Genomic DNA, 23048 nt, shown 5'->3' with positions numbered 1-23048 from the left:
TTGTGTGACCGCTTCCCACCCCCCAGCCCCTGCAGGTGAAAAGGGTAGGGGTCAATGTGCTCAGCACCACCGCCACCCCACACCTGCCCACATCCATAGTTGCAAGTAGTCTCCCTTATGCACATATCAGATCAGGTTCGATCCATTCCCCATGCCTTCATCAATATCCCATCCATATCTTCTGTGGAGCAAGCAAAGGGAAACATCTGTCCTCCGCCATGATACACAGAAGTAGAAAAACGCCAGCCCTTGACGGAGCAGGCTGTCTGCCTCCCCCCTGCTTGCCTTTTGGAAGCAGCTGCCTGACTTACAGTGGGAGCCCTTGATGGCTAAGGGGACTCAAAATGTGGTTTGTCTTTGTAGCGATACACATGGCAACAGGGAAGCAAAGGGGACATCTTCTGCAGCCAGGGTTTGGTTTACACAAGGGAAAAGCAAATACCATTAGCATGGTTGAGTCTACGCACTGCTGGCGCCACCTGTTCCTGCACTCCCACATGCTGCTTAATTTTGCCCCGGTTTCGTGTTGAAGTTAAACAGCCCTGTGTTTGAAGACGGTCATGGCCACATTAGTTAGTGGTAAAGTCTCCAGGCAGGAAAAGCCTGTTTTACAATGGGGATGTGGAGGTGGGGGTGTAGGGAGAATGTTGGAGTTTTTAAATAGAGAAATTGACAGCATTCACCATGGTACCCGGGGGTTAGAGCTGGTGTCAAGAGTAATCGCTTGGAGCCAGCTTATAGGGGTTTTATTGGCCAAGTCCAGAGCTGTCAGATGATCAAAGTAACAGAACTAGTGAGAATTTTGGCTCACGGAGGAAAAGGCGAGTGAAAAGACACATTAAGAGGAGCATGGAAGGGAAAGGGGCAGCTCTGTCACTATGTAGGAAACCAGCCAACAAATATACACAGAGTACAGGACCTAGAAAGATCACCATTTGCTACCACTCATAGTAATGATAATGGATCCAGGTAAGATTCACTGATGGAGGCTGGGGGAACAAGATGGGATAGATGCTGGGGCACAAGGCTGTAGAGCACATTCGAGAGTCACAGTACTCATGAGCTTAGAGTAGCTGTGGTTGACTACAGGGGGTCTACACAAGTTGGAGGCCCCAAACAGCCCTAGATGGGGCCCTGTCCTTAGGTTGAGCCCCCTCCCGGAGGGAAGCCCCTCCTACTTTTGTGTCAGTCATCTATCTCATTGTTCTGTGTGCAAATACACAGAACACTTCACCCTCACTAGTCAAAGGTAGGAACGATGGGTGAGTGACAGGTGGGGGATTAAGGGGCTGGATCCTTGTGTGTTTTGTTTTGTTTTGAAAGTCTTGCTATATAATCCACTCTAGTTTGGAACTCACTATCCTCTCTCCTCCACCTCCAGAATAGAGGGACTGTGTGCACCACCTTAGGATATTGGATTGGATAAGCCATTCCTATTGAGTGTCTTCTCATTTCCCTGTTCAGATTGCATGTGCTCACCACCCAGTGGTCCCAAATCACAAGACAAGTCGTGAGCCAAAGGAGAGGAAAAGACCTGGTTCTCTTCCTTCAGCCTGAAAAGCAGCCTCTTTCCTCCCCTGTGGTACACTTCCAAGCATTGAGGACATGCCTCTTCAAGGGTCCCGTGGCATGAGATGTTAAAGTCACTCCCATGAAATAATCTGAGTTTTAAAAAGGCTACTGGGATATTTACAAGAGGGTGTAGTGAAACAAAACACATTTTAAACACTGTTTTGGGAAACTTGCTAATAATCAGAAAAGAGAATCTGTTTTCTAAATCTGATTTCCCAGAACCTGGCCGGAGGGCAAAGTGACCGAACATTTAGGGCACCACTACTGGATGCTGAGCTCCTGGCTCACGAGGAATGAATGCAAAGTGTGGCCATTTGACATCAGCAGGGGCAACCCTCTGTCTACAGAAGACACTAGAGAAGAGGGCCCAACCAGAGAGTATACTGACTCCAAAGATGAAGAGGGATTAGAAGACAAGCTTCGGACTACAAAATCTCATGTGCATGACTTTTTTTTTCCTACCTAAAGGCATTAAGCTTCTGCTATTTTTGAGATGCTGAAAGGTTATACAACAACTTCTATCACACCCTTAAATACTCCACTTTACACTTTCTCAATAGGCAATGTGCCTTAGATATGAATAAGCATTGCCGAGCACTGGGCTGGATGGCACAGAAGTATGTATATAGAGACATACTTACAGGTTTTTTCCATTGTGGTGGTTCAATAGAAATGCCCCCCACAGACTCATGTGTGTGAATGCTTGGCACATAGGGAAGGGCACTATTAGGGAGTGTTCCCTTGTTGAAGGAAGTATGTCACTGTGGGGCAGGCTTTGAGGTCTTATATGCTCAAGTTATGCCCAGTGTGGTATACAGTCTCCATCTACTGCTTGCAGATCAAGATGTAGAACTCTCAGCTCCTTCTCCAGCACCACGTCTGCCTGCTTGCTGCTATGTTTCCTTCCATGATGATAATGGACTAAACCTCTGAAATTATAAGCCAGTCCCAACTGAAATGTTTTCTTTTATAAGAGTTGCCATGGTCATGCTGTCTCTTCACAATGAAAACCATAATTAAGACATCCCCAAAAGAGGTTCCCTGGATAAATAGGTTTGGGGGAGCAGCGATTAAAGATGAACACATTCAGAATTATAACAAAGGATGGTTTCTCTTAGTAAACCCAGTATTTCCCTAAAACACGAGACCACATAACTTATCTTCATAGATTAGCAAGTGATAGAACCCATGCTGTGAGATGCTTTTGAAAAACTGTATCCTGGGCATATATCCAGAAGATGTTCCAACAGGTAATAAGGGCACATGCTCCACTATGTTCATAGCAGCCTTATTTATAATAGCCAGAAGCTGGAAAGAACCCAGATGCCCCTCAACAGAGGAATGGATACAGAAAATGTGGTACATTTACATAATGGAGTACTACTCAGCTATTAAAAGGAATGAATTTATGAAATTCCTAGGCAAATGGATGGATCTGGAGGGCATCATTCTGAGTGAGGTAACATACTCACAAAGGAACTCACACAATATGTTCTCACTGATAAGTGGATATTAGCCCAAAAACTTAGGATACCCAAGATATAAGATACAATTTGTTAAACGCATGAAACTCAAGAAGAATGAAGACCAAAGTGTGGACACTGTGCCCCTTCTTGGAATTGGGAACAAAACACCCATGGAAAGAGTTACAGAGATAAAGTTTCGAGCTGTGAAGAAAGGATGGACCATCTAAAGACTGCCATATCCAGGGATCCATCCCATAATCAGCTTCCAAACGCTGACACCATTGCATACACTAGCAAGATTTTGCTGAAAGGACCCAGATATAGCTGTCTCTTGTGAGACAATACCGGGGCCTAGCAAACACAGAAGTGGATGCTCACAGTCAGCTATTGGATGGATCACAGGGCCCCCAATGGAGGAGCTAGAGAAAGTACCCAAGGAGCTAAAGGGAACTGCAACCCCATAGGTGGATCATTATTATGAACTAACCAGTACCCCAGAGCTCTTGTCTCTAGCTGCATTTGTATCAAAAGATGGCCTAGTAGGCCATCACTGGAAAGAGAGGCCCATTGGACTTGCCAACTTTATATGCCCCAGTACAGGGGAATGCCAGGGCCAAGGGGTGGGGGTGGGTGGGTGGGGGACTGGGGGGAGGAGTGTATTGGGGACTTTTTGGATAGCATTGGAAATGTAATTGAGGAAATTACCTAATAATAAAAAAAAAAGAAAAAAAAAAAGAAAAACTGTAATGGAGAGGAAAGCCCTTATCATTGGGAGTCTTAGGCATCAATGCTATAATGTGAGGTCTCAAGACACTTAGCCAGGTGTAATTCATGCCTGGGTGTCAGAAGTTGGGGTCCTAGCCACAACTCTATGTCCAGCATCACAGATGCAAAAGGGCAGCCTCTTCTCTTTAGTCCTTGTCTACACCCGAAATCTATGGCATCAAAGCTCTCTTCCAGATCTCACCGTCTAGATGCAACAGTGGGAAAGGAGAACTGCCCTACACTACCATCTGCCTGTGGCTTGCTTTGGCTTACATGTCACCTCATTGAAGCTGAAGAGAAGTCCTGATGGCATCTATTCTACCCTGAACTGGGAAACTCACTCAAGCTTGAAAGTGCTCACAAGCTCATGAAGAAACGACTGAGGTCCACTGGTCCCAAATCATGGTCCTGATCCAGTGGAGGAAAGTTTTGCCCCAGTGTTTTCTCCTCCATACCCTGCTCTCCATCTCACTCCCTAAAACTCTGGTACTTTGCTTGGCGCAGGTTTCTACAACCTGGGCCACAGAACATGAAGATAAGGACAGAGGTACAACAAGCAGAATCACTGGAAGAAGAGAGAGAGTCTCAGATTAAGGAAACCATTCTGGGGAGGTCATCTGATGGCCCCTCTTCTCCTTGTGGTGGGCCTTGGGGAGGGTTCTGAGTACTGGGGAATCCATAGCTAGTGCAGACATCTGGGCCTTCTGGAACACCTGGACTAGGAAACAGAAGCCAGTGTCATCACCTCTTCAGGAGTCACAGCTGGCTTTTCATGGGCACTTCTCAGTGAAAGGCTTCCCTGGGTCTGTTGGAGCTGCATCACTCACAAGACTGCCTCCATGGCCTTGGCGCAGCTGGCCTTGGCAGGGATGTCCACATGAGAGGGTGTCTAAAGCACACTGCCATGCTTCCACTTTCAGAACTCAAGAGAAACAAGTCCTGATCCCTGACTTTACTGCCCTGGACTCCCCGGGACCCTTTGCTATGACTGTTGCATGTGGGGACACATTCTTTTCAAATACCATGATAATACCACTATGTGTCTCTTGCTGTGGTCCTTATCCTACTAAATGACAGTCATTTTGACAGATCTTAAAGCCATTTTCCTTGGTCTTCTGTTTGAAATATGGCACCCCTTCTGATTTAGTAATTAGCCTGTATCTTTAAGACAGATGCTTGACTGGGCCTGGGGAAAAGGTTCATGGCTGAGAGCCCTTACTGTTCTTGCAGAAAGCCTAAATTCAGCTCTAAGCACCCATGATGGGCAGCTGACAACTGCCTACTGTAACTCCAACTTCACACAATCTCTGGGTTCTGTAGGCACATTTTTACACAGACACATATACATAAGGAAAAATAAAATGGTAGATGCTTGATAAGCCATTGGCAGACTCAACACCGGGCAGCATCTTTACTTGTGCCGTGTTCACCAAGCCTCTTGTATGTACCAGGCACTGTGCTACACACAATGGTGTTATGAGTGTTCCCGAGAAAGCTTATAGTTCCTCAGGCTCTCTCTTTCTCTCCCTTCCTCTCCCATACGCTGTGCTGGGGGGATGTATTAGTCAGGGTTCTCTAGAGTCACAGAACTTATGGAATGTTTCTACGTATTAAGGGAAATTATTGTAATGACTTACAGGCTGCAGTCCAACTAACCCAACAATGGGCAGCTGTGAATGGGAAGTCCTAGAGTCTAGTAGTTGCTCAGTCCCTCAGGGCTGGGTGAACTGGTCTCTGGACAAGCTGGGATCCTGAAGAATTAGGTTCCAACAGATGTGCTGGCAAATAAGTGCATACAAGTGTAGAAGAGTGAGTCTTCCTTCTCCATTGTCCTTATGTAGGCCTCCATCAGGTGTGGCCCAGATTAAAGGTGTGTACCACCACACCTGGGTTTGGAATTTGCTGTCCTAGGCTGGCCTTGAAGTCAGAGGTCTGCTGGCCTTAGTCTCCTGGGATTAAAGGTGTGTACTACCTTGCCAGGGCCTAAGCTTTTCATGACCACCATGCCTTAGAGAGAGGTAAGTATGAAGGGTGGGATTGGGTAAAAAAAACAACAACAAAAAAACAAAAAACAAAACAAACAAAAAAAAAAACCATGGAGTGCTATGAAATTTCAATAAACACAGAGAAGACTCACCCCACCACACTAGTAGTTTACTCAATGAACAGTTTAGGTCAGAGACAATTTGCACTTGCATTTCCTCCACTTAGAAGCCCTGCCACTCCCAGCAACCTCACCCCTGAGTGTCACTTGTCTAATCAGGGAGAGTGATAGTTCTCACTTATCGGGGTTGCTATGAAAGTTCAAGGAGACGAAACACATAGACCATGTCGCATCATGCCTGAGTACCCACCGTCGGTACTTATTCAAACACCGCAAAGGGTGAAGAGGAGAGTTCAGGAGGTCGAGAGAGGTTGCTGGTCTTCCAGAGGACCTGAGTTTGGTTCCTACCAACATGCCAGGTAGCTCACAGCTACCTGTAACTCTAGCTTGGGGGGATCTGATGCCCTCTTCTGGCCTCTGCAGGTACCTACACCCACGTACACATGCCAAGACACATACATGCAATTAAAAATAAAACAACATGTAATAAACTCTGCAGTTGACATGTGAGTGTTTACTATCTGTCTGGTGCTGGTTCGGGGACTTTCTTGTTTTAATCCTTTTCTACTTTACTTATTGCCTTTCAAGTGGCAACAAATGCTATAAAAGTTGGTGAGATAGTGTAGCCATTACCAATAAAGTGGTTATTGCTTTAGTCATAACGACTTCCTGCTATCTATTTTGGAAGGTTGTGGCTTTCCTACACCTTCTCCCCAGATTATGTTCAGTGGCTTTTGCAAACTGTAATTTGCTTTTCCCTTGACTTGAATTTCCCAGCTGTTATTTCATCTACCTACCACCAGGTGGCAGTATATAGTGGTTATTAATAGTTTAGTTTCAAGAGAAGCGCACAGAAGAAATCAGGAAAGCACAAGAATCCGGTGCAAGTCGTGCAGGTGCTAGCCATGGTGAGTTAGGCTGGCCAGCAAGGAACGCTATTCCAGGCGCATCTGTTGCGTTAGCTCTAGTGGCCATGCTACAATAGCTCTTTGCAGCTCCTGCCAGGCGAGGGTTTACTTTTTCTTGTGTGGAGACCTTGGTGAGGGGTGGAAAAGCCCTTTACGACTCTACATAGGTCCCCATTTCACACAAAACTGCTCAGGAAACCCTGAAGTGCGAGAGTCTGGGTTTTTCTCTGCTGTCTCCTTCTGTGGCGGAGGCTGAGGGAATGAGGAACTTCTGCAGCGTGGAGGGTTCGAGGCCCTCTAGGGCTCTGCATTTCCATCAGTCCAGATTTATAAGCAGGTTCTTGGCAGACACAGCAGCAGAGGGCACTGGGCTGTATTGATCCATCTGAGTCTGAGTGGGGCCCAAGGACTGGCATTTCTTACCAGCTCCTTGGTGATACTGTCTGGGGCATACCGGTTGGTGATAACTGTACAACTGCTTCAATGAAACGGACAGTTTTAGTTCCCTGGATTGCTTTGTCTCTGGTTGGGTCAGGCCAGCTTTATTTAAAAGGGTCAGGTCAGTATCTTCAGGACACTGTAGCAAACAATGAGACATGGTCCTGAATCCTTGTAGTGACTGATGATACGACTCAAACCAAGATGCCAGCATGGTGACTTGGATGAAAACTATGTCATCACCATCCCAGCCCCAACACAAAGGCAGGCAGTTTATAAGCATCATAAGACTTCAAATTTTTTTTTGTTCATTCTTAAAAAAAGTGTTTCATAGCACTGTCTTTTAGCCCTCCTTTCTTTTACTTTGACATGGTCTTACTCTGTAGCCCAGGCTGGCCTTGAACTTGCATTCCTCCTTCGTCTGTCTTCCAAATAGTGAGGTCTGTCTACACCTGTAACTCCCCCTTTCCTTCCTTCCTTTCCTCCCTTTTTCTCCTTCTTTTTCTCCTCCCTCTTTCCCTCCATCCCTCCCTTCCTTTCCTTTTGGGAGAAGGTGGAGAGGGCAGGGTCTCATGTGTTCTAGGCTGGCCTCAGCCTCACAGTCCAGCCGAGGATGACCTCATACCCCTGATCCTGAGTTCATTTCCAGAGTGCTGGATCACAGGCACGTGCCAGCATACCTATCTTACGTTGTGCTCAGGATCAAACTCAGTGCTTTGTGGATGCCAGAGAAGCACTCTACCAACTGTTACGTCCCCAGTTCATTTTTCTAATTTACATGTGGCCCATTATTCCAGGCTGTGGCATGTAATAGGAAAGCAATGAGAAAATTCAAGTGCCTAAAATATGGAAGTCATTTAAAGAACATACTCTGTCATGTTTGGTTTGCTCTTGGGTTCATTCCCTTCCTTCACCCAGCTATTTTTTTCAGAGAACTCTATCCCTGCAGCAATCTTGCCCCGAGATTCCACCCATGGCAGTGTTGGCCTGGACCAGAGGGCAAAGAGCAGAGACATCAGGAATCCATCTCTTCCTCTCTCTACCTCAGACAGACTCCTATCCATTCCGGGAGCCACTCTGCTCCCTGCAGCTTTTGATGGCCAACAGAAGCCCTTCATGACTGCCTACAACTCTCATTGTAGATAGTGTCTTAGCACATGTTTTGTTGCTAAAGCCTAATACCATGGACTGTGTAATTTATAAACTAAAGGAATTACTTTTCAGAATTTGGAGGCTGCAGAGTCTAAGATCTAATGGTTACATCTGGCAGGGGCCTTCTTGCTCCATCAGCACACGGATGAAGGTTTTCCATGGTGCACTTTAGAGAGAAAATAGGGATGGAACTCAGATGAGTGTCCTTAAGAAGGTGAGTGTGGGCAGGAGAACAGGAGAGGACATTCCTTCTTATCAGCAATCCACTCCTTCATATTACTCCACTAGCCCTAACAGCACCTTTCTACAACCCACAACCTTCAGCACTATCAGTAAAGTTCAACACAATTTGGACACAACTGAGTCAAGTATTCAAATCACAGCAGGTGGAAACATCTACCTGCTCTGACAGTCCCTGTCACTGCATCGTCTCATTTAGCTCTCAGCTTCTCCCATATCTGTATAACCCAATGACCACAAAGCGCATACAACTTCCTCGGTTTGAAGGGAGTGATTCCTGTTCCCTTCAGGACCTTGCCTATTATGTATTGTTGTCAAAGGAAGATTGGCTACATGACTAAATAACAGTCATTTGACAGTCGCTGGTCTTGGGTTCTTCTGAAAGAAGCAGCGTTATGTAGTGCGCATGGCCCGCTTGCTGTGTGCCTGTGTAGGGCAGGTCACAGAGGTGGCACTGAGGGTGGTTATAGAGGACTTTAGTCTTGTACTTATCTCCACCGAGTTCTCTTTCCTTTTCCAGCCTGCTTGCCCTGCTATGTCACTTCAGGGCAGGTTTCCTTGTTTCCTTCCAATCTCCTATGTCCCCCTTTAGGAGATACCCTAAATCTCCCCCCACCCCCAGAAAAAGTGTAAGGGACATTGGACCGTCATACTATGTTCAATGGTCTTATGGAATCCCCACTATGACCCCTCACATCTGCTGAGATGTGGACACCTCTCTGCTATTAGGCCCTATAATGGCTATTCCTGGCTGTCAACTTGACTACATCTGGAATGAACTACAATCCAGAAATGAAGGGCACACCTGTGATCCAGATCTTGAGACTGGAAGACAGGTTTCTGACCTGGATCTTGACATGGGGATTTTGAGGCATAGTGGCTATGAAAAGCTTAGGCCCAGGCAAGGTAGTACACACCGTTAATCCCGGGAGACGGAGGCAAGGAGAGCTCTGAGTTCAAGGCCAGCCTGGGACAAAGCAAATTCCAGATCCAGGTGTGGTGGTACACAACCTTTAATCTGGGCCACACCTGCTGGAGCCTACATAAGGACATTGGAAGAAGGGAGAGTCACTCTTCTTGGACTGTTTGCCCTTACTTGTTGCTGGAGCCTACTTCTACAGAAGACCATCTGAAACACCCAGCCTCATGGGACTGAGCAGCTACTACATTCTTGGACTTCCCATTCTTGTTCATTGTTGGGTTAGTTGGTCTACAGACTGTAAATCACTACAATAAATTCCCTTAATATAGAGAGATATTCCATAAGTTCTGTGACTCTAGAGAACTCTGACTAATACAGATCCCATTATTAGTGAGGCTGGTTTGTACTATGCCCAGGAAGGCCTCTGTGGGGCTTCAACTCAATTCCTTAAGAAAAATATCTACAACTCTTAGTGTATGCGATACAAATTTCCCCCTGGACTTGATGGAAAGCTGTCCCTTGGTATCTATGGGGAATGGTTGGTTCTCAAGCCCCTACACGCTCCAGTCGTTTCCATAAAATATAGTATTTACATATAATTACATATATATATATACACACACATATATATAGTATTTACATAATAATACACACATTCTCTCCCATATTCTTTATTCTTTAGGCGGTGGCCGAGCCTCTAGCATTTTCAAACATCTCTAGATGATTTATAATGCCTAGAGCAATGTGAGTGCTATGTAGAGTTATTATTCTGTATTGTTAAGGGAAGAGTCAACAAGTTTCCAGACACTGCAGATGCAACCATCAAAGGCGTAACAAGACAGCATGTGCCAATGGTCTTGTAACAGCTTTTCCTAAATACTTTCCATCCTCAGTGAATGGCAGAATCCATAGATGCAGAACCCACAGACAAAGGGCCAAGTGTGTTTGTTGAGAAAGTCACATAGATAGCTCTGAAGAAAGTGGCAGAGCTCAGCTAGCGAGCTCAGCTAATCATGTAGCCTTGTATACCATCATGGCCTTTCATCAATGATATTAGATGGTTCCTGGAATTCCTGCTACTTAGGTAGAACCCTGTTGCTTAGAATAACTACATGGCATTCAAACTATGTTTAGAGTGAATTAGTGAGCTATAGTGATGGATGTGGGATCCACCAGCTTTGGGTGGGTCCAGGCCATGACCTCTTAGATGACATTTCATCTTTCGGACTACAGACTCATATACCTTGAAGAGCTTTCACAGAATAGTTTTGAGATAATTTTTAAAATCTGAAGGACGACCCCTCTGCCTTCATATGTATAGTTCAAATAGGATTTTTTGTCATATGTAAAAATTTTTATTTATTTATGTTTTTAGAGACATGGTCCCACTATGTAGCTGAGACTAGCCTTGAACTCGGGATGTTCCTGTTTCTGGCTCCCAAGTGCTAGTTTATAAACAATTGCCACATGCCTGGCTTCTGGATTAAGCCACAAAGCAAGCTCAACATGATCCATCTTTAGCTTTGTCTGACCCATCAGAGAACTCCCCATCCCCTTTACTTGTTAAGATCAATTTGACTTCTCAGGCTCTATCACCAGAAGGTCTGGTCACAGTTCACATAAAATCTATATAGAGAGCTATGATAAAACAAATAGATGTGGCCATTGTCTTTGGGTCTTTGGGTCCAGACACAGAGCTTCTAAAGCTTATGTAATTTCCCAAGTCCCAGTGGCCTCTTGATTCGGAAGGAACCCTGCTGACTACACTTGGGTTTATGCTACTATGAGGTGACTTAAGTGGGGTCCCCTGGATAGCCTCAGAATGTGACCATCACCACAGACACCAAGTGAGGTTTTGTTTGGTTCAATATCATCCACTAAACTCTGTCTCTGTCTTTCTCTCTCTGTGTATGTATGTATGTGTGTATGTGTGTATGTATGTGTGTATGTGTGTATGTATGTATGTATGTGTGTATGTATGTGTGTATGTGTATATGTGTGTATGTATGTATGTATGTATGTATGTGTGTATGTGTGTATGTGTGTATGTATGTATGTATGTATGTATGTATGTATATATGTGTGTTCTTGAGAACACATGCACATGCATGCTCACACTATATGCTGGGTGATGATAAATATTGGAAATTAAACAGAGATTGAACTCTGCAAATCCCATAGGCACTAGGGGTTTCCCAAAACCGTATAAATGCCCCTGTGCAGTATAAATGCTCCTGTGAGCTGGGAGGGTGGTGTTCCTCAACTCCATGGGGCTTAAGGTTCTGCTCCTGTGGCCTTAACTTTGTTCAGCATCCTCTGGCTGCTCATCCAATTCTTCAAACTATACTTTGTAACAAACCTGTAAATGTAACCCAGTAATTTCTCTCAGTTCTGCAACACCACTCCCCTGCCTTTAAACTTTGATTTATGGCTGCTTGGCCACATGTTCAGGGTCCAGGTTTGTAAGCAGCATATGAAATGGGGGCAGTCTTGTGGCTTTGGCCCTCAACCTGTGGCATCTGGTGCTACCTGCGGACAGCTGAAGCAGGAAGTTGGTTGGATTGTGTTCACCCAGCTGGTGTGCAGAGCTGGATGGAGGGCCACTCCGTGTGCAAACGCTACGCAATGACCTCAGCAGTGCGGTGCTCTGGGAGAGATGTGTTGTTTCTTAGTGGGGCTTAGAAGAGGAGGATGGCCTCTTAAAGTGATGCATAGAAGATGGTCTGCCATTAGAGACCGGACAGTGGGCTTGGGAGTGGGTTGTTAGAAGCTGGGTGGCCTAAAGTTCATCACAAATCCTCCCTCAGTCTCAGCTTTGCCAACATCAAAGTGGGAGAAAGAAAGAGTAATATCCAACCTCATAGGGCTGTTGTGAGTACGACTCCATACAAACACATGATAAGCCTGGTGGGGTGGTTTGAATAAGAATAAGAATAAGAATGTCCCCCCATAGATTCAAATATTTAAATGCATGCTTATTAAGAAGTGTTGCTACTTGAGAGGGATTAGGAGGGGTCACTTTGTAGTAGGTGTGGCCTTGTTGTTGGAAAGGGGGACACTTAGCTTTGGGGTTTCGAAAGCTCAAGCCAGGCCCAGTGTCTCACTCTTCCTGATACCCACGGATGAAGATGTAGAACTCTCTGCTACCTCTCCAGCACCATGTCTGCCTGCATGCCTCCATGCTTCCCACCATAATGACAATGGATTGAACCTCTGAAACTGTAAGCCAGCCCCAATTTAATAGTTCCTTTCATAAGAGTTTTCATAGTCACGGTGTCTTTTCACAACAATAGGACACTGACTAAGACACCTGGCAAAGTGAGCTTGGCGGTTGAGTTCTTGATATATGCTAGCTCTTGGCATGTTTGTTGTGAGGGCATCCTCGAGAGCTGGGTGGGGTTGCTTAGACACGGAGGAGAAACAGGTGATGCTCCCACTACATCCATCCAAATACCACAGGGGAATTGGGGTATATCTCCAACATAGGGTCGGTCTCGTTGTGATAATCAGCTTTATCTGAGAGATAACAGGAACCAGGGAGGCGCCCTGAAGCATGTGGGAAAAGTCAGCTCCTGTAAACAATGCAGATGTCTTAGAGGAAGCCCCATAAAGAGAAGCTTAGGGAATAGTCTTACAGGTTACTAAGATACAATGATAGATACATGGCCATTGCTTGGGATGAAAGAAGGGTCATCTCCAGAGTCCTGTAGTGACTAATGTGAACCAAAGTGTGTCCCTGAAAGGAACTTGCTGAAGCCCTCATCCGCTGTGATTGCACTGGGAGATCTGACTTCTAGCGTTCAATGAGGTCTTAAGGATAGTGATCTAATCTGATAGGACTGGAGGCCTTTCTGAGGATCAGGGGGAGTGGGGAGAGAGAAAGCGAGCGCCCATACATCATGAGCAGCTGTGTGAGTTCAGGCTGAGGCTGCCAGCCATAGCCTGACCCCTGCACCTCCATCGGAAGCTGGGGAAGAACACATTTCAGATGTTTAAGCTACCCACTTGATGACATTTGGTTCTGTCAGCCGGAGATTGTTAATACAGTACTCAAGCCAAAAACGAGTCATCAGGATGAGACATTTCACCACCCCTTTAATTTTATAAATGTGTTTATGGACTCAAGATGGGAGCATGGTAAAAGGTCAAGAAAAGAATTGTACTTCTAGGATGTCCCTGTGTGTTCAGTGTTTCTAAATTATAGTAAAAATAATTTTTCAATTGAAAATAATGAACGTGGTTCTGGGGCCTGAGCGTCTTCCAGATGAAAGAGCCCCTTATCAATGACCAAGGCACAGGGGGAGGCCTCTGCTGCATGTTGAAAGATCCACAGCCCATCCATGCAATACTGTATTTCCCAAGCACCTGCGTCCTAAACTTGATATCAGGGATCTAAGGAGATTTATAGTTCAGCAAAGGAGAAAAGTGTAAAAATAGATGACCAGCTAGGAGGATCAGCCTATGAGTTTGAGGCTAACCTGGGCTACATAGTAAGTATATGTAAGTAACTTACATAGGCTAACCTGGAGTGAGGCCCTCTCTTTCACAAACAAGAATAAGAACAAAACAAAACAAAACAAAACAAAAAACCCAAATGAAAACAAACAAAAAAATCAACACCCCCCCCAACTGAAAAACCATAAAAAACTTTAGATGACCAATAATGCTCTAGAAGCACTAGGCTGAAATAGGCAAAGAACTCCTTAGATATCTCAGGAAGATTCCGAAGGCTTCTTTCCGTGGAGATCTGGCAGCAAGCAGTACTGGCGAATTGTTAGAGCACATCCCATGGAGAATGCAGTAGAAATGCAACAATCCATGTATCATTCCTTCCCTCCTCCCATCTCCTCTTCCCAGCCTCCCTCCCTGTCTCCTTTCCTCTCATCCTTTGCAACAGTCTTGTTATATATTCCTGAGCAGCCGAGAGTTCACTCCAGTCCTCCTGCCTCAGTCACTCAAATGCCAGGATTACAAATGTGCCACTAGGCACGTTGCTCACTTGTAAGATACATTCTTTCCTACCATGGCCATTTCTTATGCCAGAGCCTAGTGAACAGCGATCTCTTTGTTACCGGATAACTGCACTATTTTAGAGTCTGTCTTCTCATCTGTTCATGCCTCTTCCCTGCCTCATCAGCCACACAGAAGCCACAGGTCCTTTTGGAGCACAACTGTGAAGAGTCATTATCACTGCTTCACCTAAAACTGCCCCGAGATGCTCAGAGCCTCGGGATATTTAGTACCACGCAATACTAAATACACCAAGTTGACATAGTGCTTCTCATATACCAGTGGCTAACTGAAATTTTACAGCTCTACTTGATTCTCATATCTTGTATCTTGTGGTCCACATTGTTTGAATGTTGCTTACTTGTTAAAATTTATTAGCAACCCGAACACCAGTCCTTATCCGATGCTGTATGGCAGGCACATGGGCACACGCAGAACAGTAAAAATGAGAACCAGCTGATATTGATGTTTCTAGCTGAGCTCACACAAGGTTGTTTTCTGTTTCCTTGGCTGAATTATTGTTCTTTGTAAGTGCATCTTTACCATTCATTTTGTGTTCCTTTTTTTTCCGTTGGTTTCACAGTTTAAAGCCCCCAGGCACAGCACTGAGGTGCTATCCTGGGGCTCTAAGTTAAAGAAAGCTGAGTCTGCCTCACAGGGGAAACACATGCAACAGATAAGGTTCATCCTGGAGTGAGCTACAGTGCTGCTAGCCTTGAACTAGCTTAAAGGATGAACTAGCCACATTTTCAAATGAGGTGCTTTGAAAGAGAAACATAAAACAAGGCATGTGTACTGATGGGCTGCCGAATATGTGCTGGGAGACCCACGGGGACCCGTAATGGTGGTTCGAAATCCACGAAGTCCCTGATTACAGTAGTGAGCTGTAAACTCAGGCTGTTGTGACTCACTGCAAGCTAAGAGCCTTGCAGAGCTAAGAATGTCTGCCCTTAAAAGCTTACAACCAGCTAGGGCACCATTGCTTGTCTCTTTCCCTGGCCATAGAGCTTTCTTTCTTCAAATCTTTCCGGATCTCGTCATTGGCTGTTTTCTTTGCTTTTTCATCTCACTACCCAGTTTAGACACCTATTATCACATCTACGTAGGACCTTCCCTAATCATTTTTTTTTTAGCATAAACTTAAACCGATTTACTTTATTAGGTTATTAGATGAGAGCCTTGGGGAGCTGGAGAATCTAACGCTGCTAGAGAGAAGCATCCAGAACCAGTTAAACGACACCTTTGAGCATGAGAAACCTGGTGGCCTGAGAGATGGTGGCCTGAGCTCATTATTTAGAGCCCACAGTTGATGGATGGAATGGTCCAGGAGTCAGCCACGAACAGAGATTGAAATGTAGATGAAATGGGTTCCCCGAGTGCAGAAAGGAGACACGTTTGGGAGCACAGTATTGAATGATGCTGAGCGACTAGAGGCAGGAAGGGTAGACAGGTAGATGACGTGGGTCTGAAAGAATGAAAAAGCTCTGCAGAGACAGGACAGCATGACAGTCTAGAAGTTGCCAGAAGCAACAAGGATAATGGATGTACCATGGCTGAGATACGTGGAGCTGGCTCTCCTGGAGCTGAAATTGAGAGGATGGTCCTGCAAGTTGGTTGGTAAGGGAGCCAAGCCGGGGAGGAGAGCCAGAAATAAACGGAAGGAGGAAGGAAAGCAGGATGGGTTGCCTGGGTTTTCTTCTCTGCGACCAAAGAGCAGCCAAGAAGCAGGGGGGCGGGCCAAAGAGGACACGCCCTAGTGACCAAGAATACGCCCCTAGTTACCTACTTCCTCCTGCTAGGAGTTTCCTACCAAACTATTTAGGACGTCCCCAAATACCTCCACCCCAGAGGTCCCAAGCATTCAACACAGAGAGCCTGAGGGACACATTTCATACTCAAACCAAAATAACCCAGGACCTGGTCTCTCAACTGACTGATACACTGGAGTCACTTGGGGCTGGGCATTATGGGTAGTTTCTGGTATAGGGGTCTGGGATGAGGCCTAAATAAAATGCCTTCCTGACAAATTCCGAGGAGTCTGAGGCTACAGTCCTGGGATGACACCCTAGAGCCAGTGTGACCGTCACTGGAGATGTCCCAAGGTTCTTGGGAAACTGGAAGTCTTCCCACGGAAAGATTTGGTTGCTGTGTGGTCTCATCACACACATTTTTAATTCTCTTCCCAACAATAGAGTGAAAAGGCAATCACAAGGACTCGGAGATGTGACACCGCGAGATGACTGAGCGGGTAAGTGTGCTGCTACCAAGGCCAAGGACCTGAGTTCAAGCCTCATGTGGTAGAAGAAGAGAAGAGTCTTGATTCCCACAAGTTATCTTTTGATCTCCACATAGGCGCGCGCATGCGTGCGCCCTCCCCGCCCCCCCACAGTAAAATAAAGCATTAAAAACCTTAAAATAACAACAACAAATCCCACAAAACCTTAAAAATATATAAATCACATAATTGAACGGAAGTCTGAATGGGCCAGAAAGAAACGGATTTTGGGGACTTGTTCTGTCCACTGGCTCCGATGATACTGGAAACAAAAGAGAATTTCCATCCTGAGTGATATAAAATTTAGTCAAAAGTGAAGCGAACAGACCACCCAAAACCAGGCAAAAACCGAAAACTGCTGGCTTACCTGCTGGGGCGCTTGTCCATTAGGCTTCTCTGGGGGTTAAACTGCTCTTCCTGAAACAACAGCAAAGTGGAAAACTGAGGGATACCGCATTTTCACAGTGGGATCGGGCAATGCCCAAGGAGGCATTTCCTGAGGGGCGCAGGACACTGACGTTGCTGTGGGGGTTTTAGCCTGCAACAGTGGGCCTAGGCAGGCAAGAGAGAAGCCTGAGGTTTGTCAGGCCTGACTTGGCAGCCCAGCTCCAGGCACTTAGCAATCAATCAACAATTAACCAACGTCTCAGCAGTTCCCTTTTATAAAATGAGATTGTAATGAGATGTAAGCGGCATAACATGTAAACTGTTCATTGCACACTGGGCATGCTGGACATGTTAATGCCATCTACAACATCTGACGGTCTGACGGCTTGGGCTCCCTTCAGAATTTAGACGTTGAAAACAATCCCCGGTGTCAAGGTGGGGCCTTTGGGATGTGAGTGGATCATGGGGGCAGGGTCCTCACAAAGATGCCCCAGGGCCCTTGGCTCTTCACCAAGCAAGATCACAAGGAAAAGATGGTAATCTAGGGACTTAGCAGAGAGCAGTCTGTTAGGGCCTTAGATCTTACTTAGACTTCCCCATCTCCAGAACTGTGAGACTGGGTTTCTGTTGTTGATAAAGCATCCAGTTTAGGATGTTTTGTTATAGCAGCTTGAACATTTGACGTGCGTGTGGGTAGTGTTAGTGAGCACTGCATGGCTATATGAGTCCACACTGATTGGTACAGAGGCGGGCAGGAGGGAGGGAGGAAATGAATTTGCTTCTTGGGGACATATCACGCTATGCTTTGACTAGTAAAAGTATAACCATTCAATAAAATACACAATTTAGAAAACAGTTTTGCTTATAATGAAAATGATGTTCAGGATTTAGAAGGCAAAGAAATGCTTAGATTTGTACTTCTCTGTTTAGTAAAACACCCCACTATACACAGACACGTTCAAGACATGCTTTTTATTCTACTCCCATGTAACTAATGAGAGAATAAACTCTGACATACCATACCATACAATACTGGATGGCTACATACATCCAGTGGTTCAATTTCACTTTCTGTTAGCTGTGTATTTTCACCCAGTGTTCATTTTTATTATCCAATGTTGCTCTAAACATTGAAAACATCAATTGGAGATCCCTAATCCGATTGCTCTTGATTTTGACTATACTGTTAATCATTTATCACCATTATTATGGGTACATAAGGACAATATGAGCCAGGTGAAACGCACGCATTCAGGGAGCAAGCACGGCGACAAGAAAGCTTACACATAACTCAGAGAGATGGTCTGTCGTGCACAAGTAACCCCGGACACATCCTGGGGAGGCGCTACACCGAGAGCTGAGCAGCTGAGGTGTTGACACTATCTGAGTCAGGCGGATGGTAAACCAGTGTGGGCCAGTTATGACCGGAAGGCCTTCAGGTAGAGCAGCGTGACAAAAGGGAAGCCAGCGGTGCTGTTTACTTAGCCAACAAAGAATCCTGAACTCCTGCTTTGTGTCAAGGTACCAGGAAGCTGCGGTAGCTGCTGTGCGGCTTACCCAATAGAGTGCCAACCTCCTGGGCGGTGGGATGAACATTCGGCATTCCTGATGTTTAAAGAGCAAGTCCTTGAAGACCCTGAGGGGCCAAAGGTTTACTTGGAGGTCTGCTACACTCCAAGAAGAAAGACTGGAAGAGCAAAGACCCCAGTACGTGGGTGGGGAGAAAGGTCTGGGGCAAAAGAAGTAAAAGGAAGAGTGCAAATATTTGCGAGAGGGGGCCCCTGCAAGAGTTCCGTGCTGGGGACCCTGACCTTATTCCCTGGTGTGGTATCTCAGAAGAATGGATGATGTCTTGTTTTTGCTTTGAAAAAGATACTGAACTATCCACTGGAGGCTGCTCTTCAATGCCCACACGTGCACAGTGAGGTGTTACTGAGCCAGGCTCCTGCTAAGGACTGAAAGCATGAAAGGTCAATAGGTCACTCTCCTTCACCCACCACAGAGTGCATCCCATGATGGGTAGACAGATGTTAGACGTAGAGACGGAGATTCATGGGAAATAGCTGGATGTAGGAGAATACAGCGGCAGGTGTGCTTTCTTCTGAGCGAAGGGCTGACCCTTTGAGATAGCAGTAGTTACGATACAATGCCAGCTTACTGCTCTTCCAGAAGCCCCAACCCGGGGTTGGGTTTCCAGCACCTACAATGCGTATCTCACTATGGCCTGTAACTTTAGCTTTAGGTGATCTATCTTCTGGCTTCCATGGGCATCCTACACACAAGGAATATATGTGCACACAACTCACGCAAATACAAAATAAAAGCAGAGTGATTTTAAGCCAGGATCCAATACTTGGGTGGTACCAGTCTTGTAAAGCAAAGCTCTCATCAAGCCCCTCGTGGGCAGGGAGCCTTGCGTGACTCTATGGCGCCTGTCAAGGTATTATGATCCTCAATTTTGCCTTTAAGGCTTCCTTTATGCAACAGTCATAGTTTCCCCTGATTATTTTGGAAACTCTAATTCTATTTCCAGTCAGCCTGGTATTTTTGCTGTTTCAACCACACCCATGATATCCTGCCTCCAAGCTTTTATGCATATTGTGTCTTTCAAGGCTTCCTTGCCCATCAATACTCTGAAAAATCCTCTTTACATTGCAATGCACAAAGCTTAAAGATAAGACGTAAATAAGTAAGCTGAGACCTAGCGATGTAGGTTACCGGCAAAGTGCTGTCAACCCTTCAGAATGTTCTAGAGCTATACGGTCCAATATGGTAACTGCGGGCCACATGTAATTATTTAATATAAATAACTGAGAATTAAATAGTTAGGTGCTTGGTTCCCCCATGGCTTTGTTTCCTCCCAGAACATTTGAGGACATTAAACCCTATGAGGTCCCTTGTCTGTTGGGAAACAGTTTCATATTGTTTAGCATCCCCGGGTTACTGCCCACAGGATAGTATCTCTACACTGCTGTTTAGCTCTCGGGTGGAGCCTACGACCTCCACTTCTGAAGGGGTATTTTTTCCGACCCCTGCCCCTGGACCACTGGCTCCCTATGGGTGTGCTGGAGAAGGCAGCTAGCTAGCAGCTCCAAGTCTGCACATCTTTTTTGTTTGTTTGTTTGTTTCTTTTTTGTTAAGTCTGCACATCTTTAAAGCAGCATTTTCTTTTGGAAAGATTGGTCTTGGCCTACATCCAGAAAGTTGCCTGGAATTTATCTCCCAACATCTCGGTGCCTTTGCTCCTCCAGCTGAGGTATACCGATCACAGGTGACTCAGGATTGGCAGGTGATCAGGTACAAATATTGCAGCTGCCATTCTTGTTGCTGCTCCTCGCTGGCATGCAATGAGGAGGCAGGTCTATGGGAGTCCCTCTTCCGGAAGAGGGGTGGCTCTCCCTACCTCTCCTGAACATTAGTACCCACTCTTCCGGTTTGTTTGTTAGTTAGTTTGTCATTGCCAGAGAGCTCAAGCGCCTGTAATAGGAAGGGGCATTTCTACTTAAGCAAAGGCGAAGGGAAAGGTCGGAACATTTATAAAGGCCTCGGGCATGCCAGACGCATGCGTAGGTAGTTTCTCATCATTCCTTAAGCCCACCCTATGAGGCCTGGGGGCGTGGAAGGATGTGAGATTGGTGCCCGGAGAAGGGTTGTGGGTAGCACAAAGGAGGCTGGGTAGGACACAAATTTAGAAGATGGGCTCAGGTTAGGTGAGGAGGGGACCTGAATGCTATGCTAAAGCCGAACCATGAGATTGGTAGTCTCTAACTGGTGGCACTGCGCTGGCTCTGGTGGGCATGACAGAGGTGAACTGAGCCAGCCGTGACTTAATTGTAGATTGGTTTTCGCCTCAGTTTGTATCACAAAGTGGACAGTCTTCTTTCTATGACCTTCTGTTCTTTTTCACGAGAAGGAAACCAATTCCTTTCCAAAAGGCATTAAATTCTGAACATGATAAGCCCGAGTTGGCACCAGCGCTTTTCCTTGTAATTGGCAAACACATTCAGATTGGGCTTCTGTTTTCCTTTGATGGCCTCCCACCCCCAACCCTAAGCAAGGCCAACATCTGAACAGCAAGAAAAGAGCTCACGCAGGGCTCCTTTCTCCCAACAAGCTTTGCAACATCTTCCTTGGATACGGTTCAGCTGGGGGCCTTCCCTGTATTCCAAGAGGAATTCCTCATTCTCACAGAGAGCCTTTGTTGTCCGGGGTTATGCGAAGCTAACCGCTTGCTTGCTTTGCACAAGGAAGTATCTTTTCATTGTGTGAAGTCACGATCAAAGAGGACTGTGAGAGCAAGCAGGAGAACAAAGTGGCGATTTACATCTAGAATTGCTGCAGAGAAAAGAAGGGCCCTGTTCCTAGAGCAAAGCTCACTCATCTCAACACGGAGCGCCATTTTTACTTGTCTATGGATGGATTTCATTTTTAAGATGTATTTATTTTTCATTTGGGTTTGCCTGCATTGGGGGCAAGGCAGTGCCTCCAGAGGCTAGAGGAGGGAGTCAGATACCCCGGAACTCCCAGTTAGAGATGGTGCTGAGCTACCAGGTGTGTGAGAACCAAATCCGAGTCTTCTGCAGGGGCAGCAGATACTCTTTAACTGCTGAGCAATTTCAGATGGGTTTATACAGTTTAGTCCTTGGGATATTTGTGTAATTGGATTTTCCTTTCTTTCCTCTGTCCATGTGTGTGGTGTGAGTGTATGTTTGTGTATGCACGTATGTAAGTGTATGTGTGTGTGTGTGTGTATGTATGTACAAATGTGGAGGCTAGAGGCTTATGTCAGTTCTTCTACCTACCATCCTTCACCTCTCTTTGGAACAAGGTCTCTTGTTGCTGGGCTTCCTGATTGGCTAGGCTGGCTGGCCTCAGAGCACCAGGATTTCTACCTCCTCACTCCTTTGGCTTTTTCCAGTAATACATATATCCCATATATATGCACACACACACACACACATACATACATACATATGTGTGTGTATAATACATATACATATATATGTATATATGTGCATATACATAAATATATATGCATAAAATATATTTGTATGCACACATATATGTATGTATGTACAAAATTCTCTGTCTTGTTCACAAACATCTTAATCTTGTCACAAGTCTTAAAAAATTCACTTGGCAATATCTTGCTTCAAACAACAAAAGCAGTATGTTGTACACCTATATACTTATAAATATATGTAACGATATACATATAAAACAGACACACACACACACACACACACACACACACAAAGTTTTGAGAAAAGTAGAAACACTCAGCCTTGGTTCCAGTAAGCTAACCTTGTATTATGTGCCTGATTTTCTCCCTGTGATGTATAAAGTCATTTTTGTGAAACTATGACCAAAATTCTCGAGAGAACAAGTACAGAGAAGAGGGCTTTATTTTGTCTTACAGTTTCCGGGGCTAGTGTCTGGATGCCTGGTTGGAGCATCATATTGGTAGATGTTCTATGAGAGGCTGATCTACTTACTTAGAATGGATGGAGAGTGAGGACCACACTTGAGGGCCTAGTGTAACTTCAAAGTCACCCTCCTGGGATCTACTTTCAACCAGACCCTACCTCCTGAAATTTCCAGAATATTTCAAAATTAGAGCCACCAGCTGGGGACCAAGCATTTAGCACACAAGCCTTGAGGGAGTTTCATATTCAGGCCATAACATATGCTATTTTTTATGTCCAATTTCAGGTCAATTTTATATAATACATAGGTATAATACATCGGTAACTTTGTGTCTTACCTCCCCCCATTCAACATTATATATTTGTCCTTTTCCATAACAATA

The 23048-nt window shown here is 45.4% G+C and overlaps 1 protein-coding gene across 3 annotated transcripts in view; it reads right to left on the bottom strand.

The window, feature by feature from the left end:
• Window positions 1-23048, bottom strand: part of Pgcka1 (PDCD10 and GCKIII kinases associated 1) — an 86435-nt gene that overhangs the window by 13359 nt on the left and 50028 nt on the right. For 2 of the 3 annotated variants that reach the window (XM_085836704.1, XM_085836703.1), the window contains exon 2: window positions 17220-17269. The exons of the other annotated variant lie outside the window; for it this stretch is intronic. The gene's annotated coding sequence lies outside the window, so the exon portion shown is untranslated. The remainder of the gene's footprint in view (window positions 1-17219; window positions 17270-23048) is intronic. 3 annotated transcript variants of the gene reach the window in all.

The sequence above is a fragment of the Mus caroli genome, unplaced genomic scaffold (genome assembly GCF_978045245.1).
Source record: "Mus caroli unplaced genomic scaffold, Mus_caroli_1 scaffold_4, whole genome shotgun sequence".
NCBI lineage: Eukaryota > Metazoa > Chordata > Mammalia > Rodentia > Muridae > Mus > Mus caroli.
This window is presented reverse-complemented; position numbering and strand designations above follow the sequence as displayed.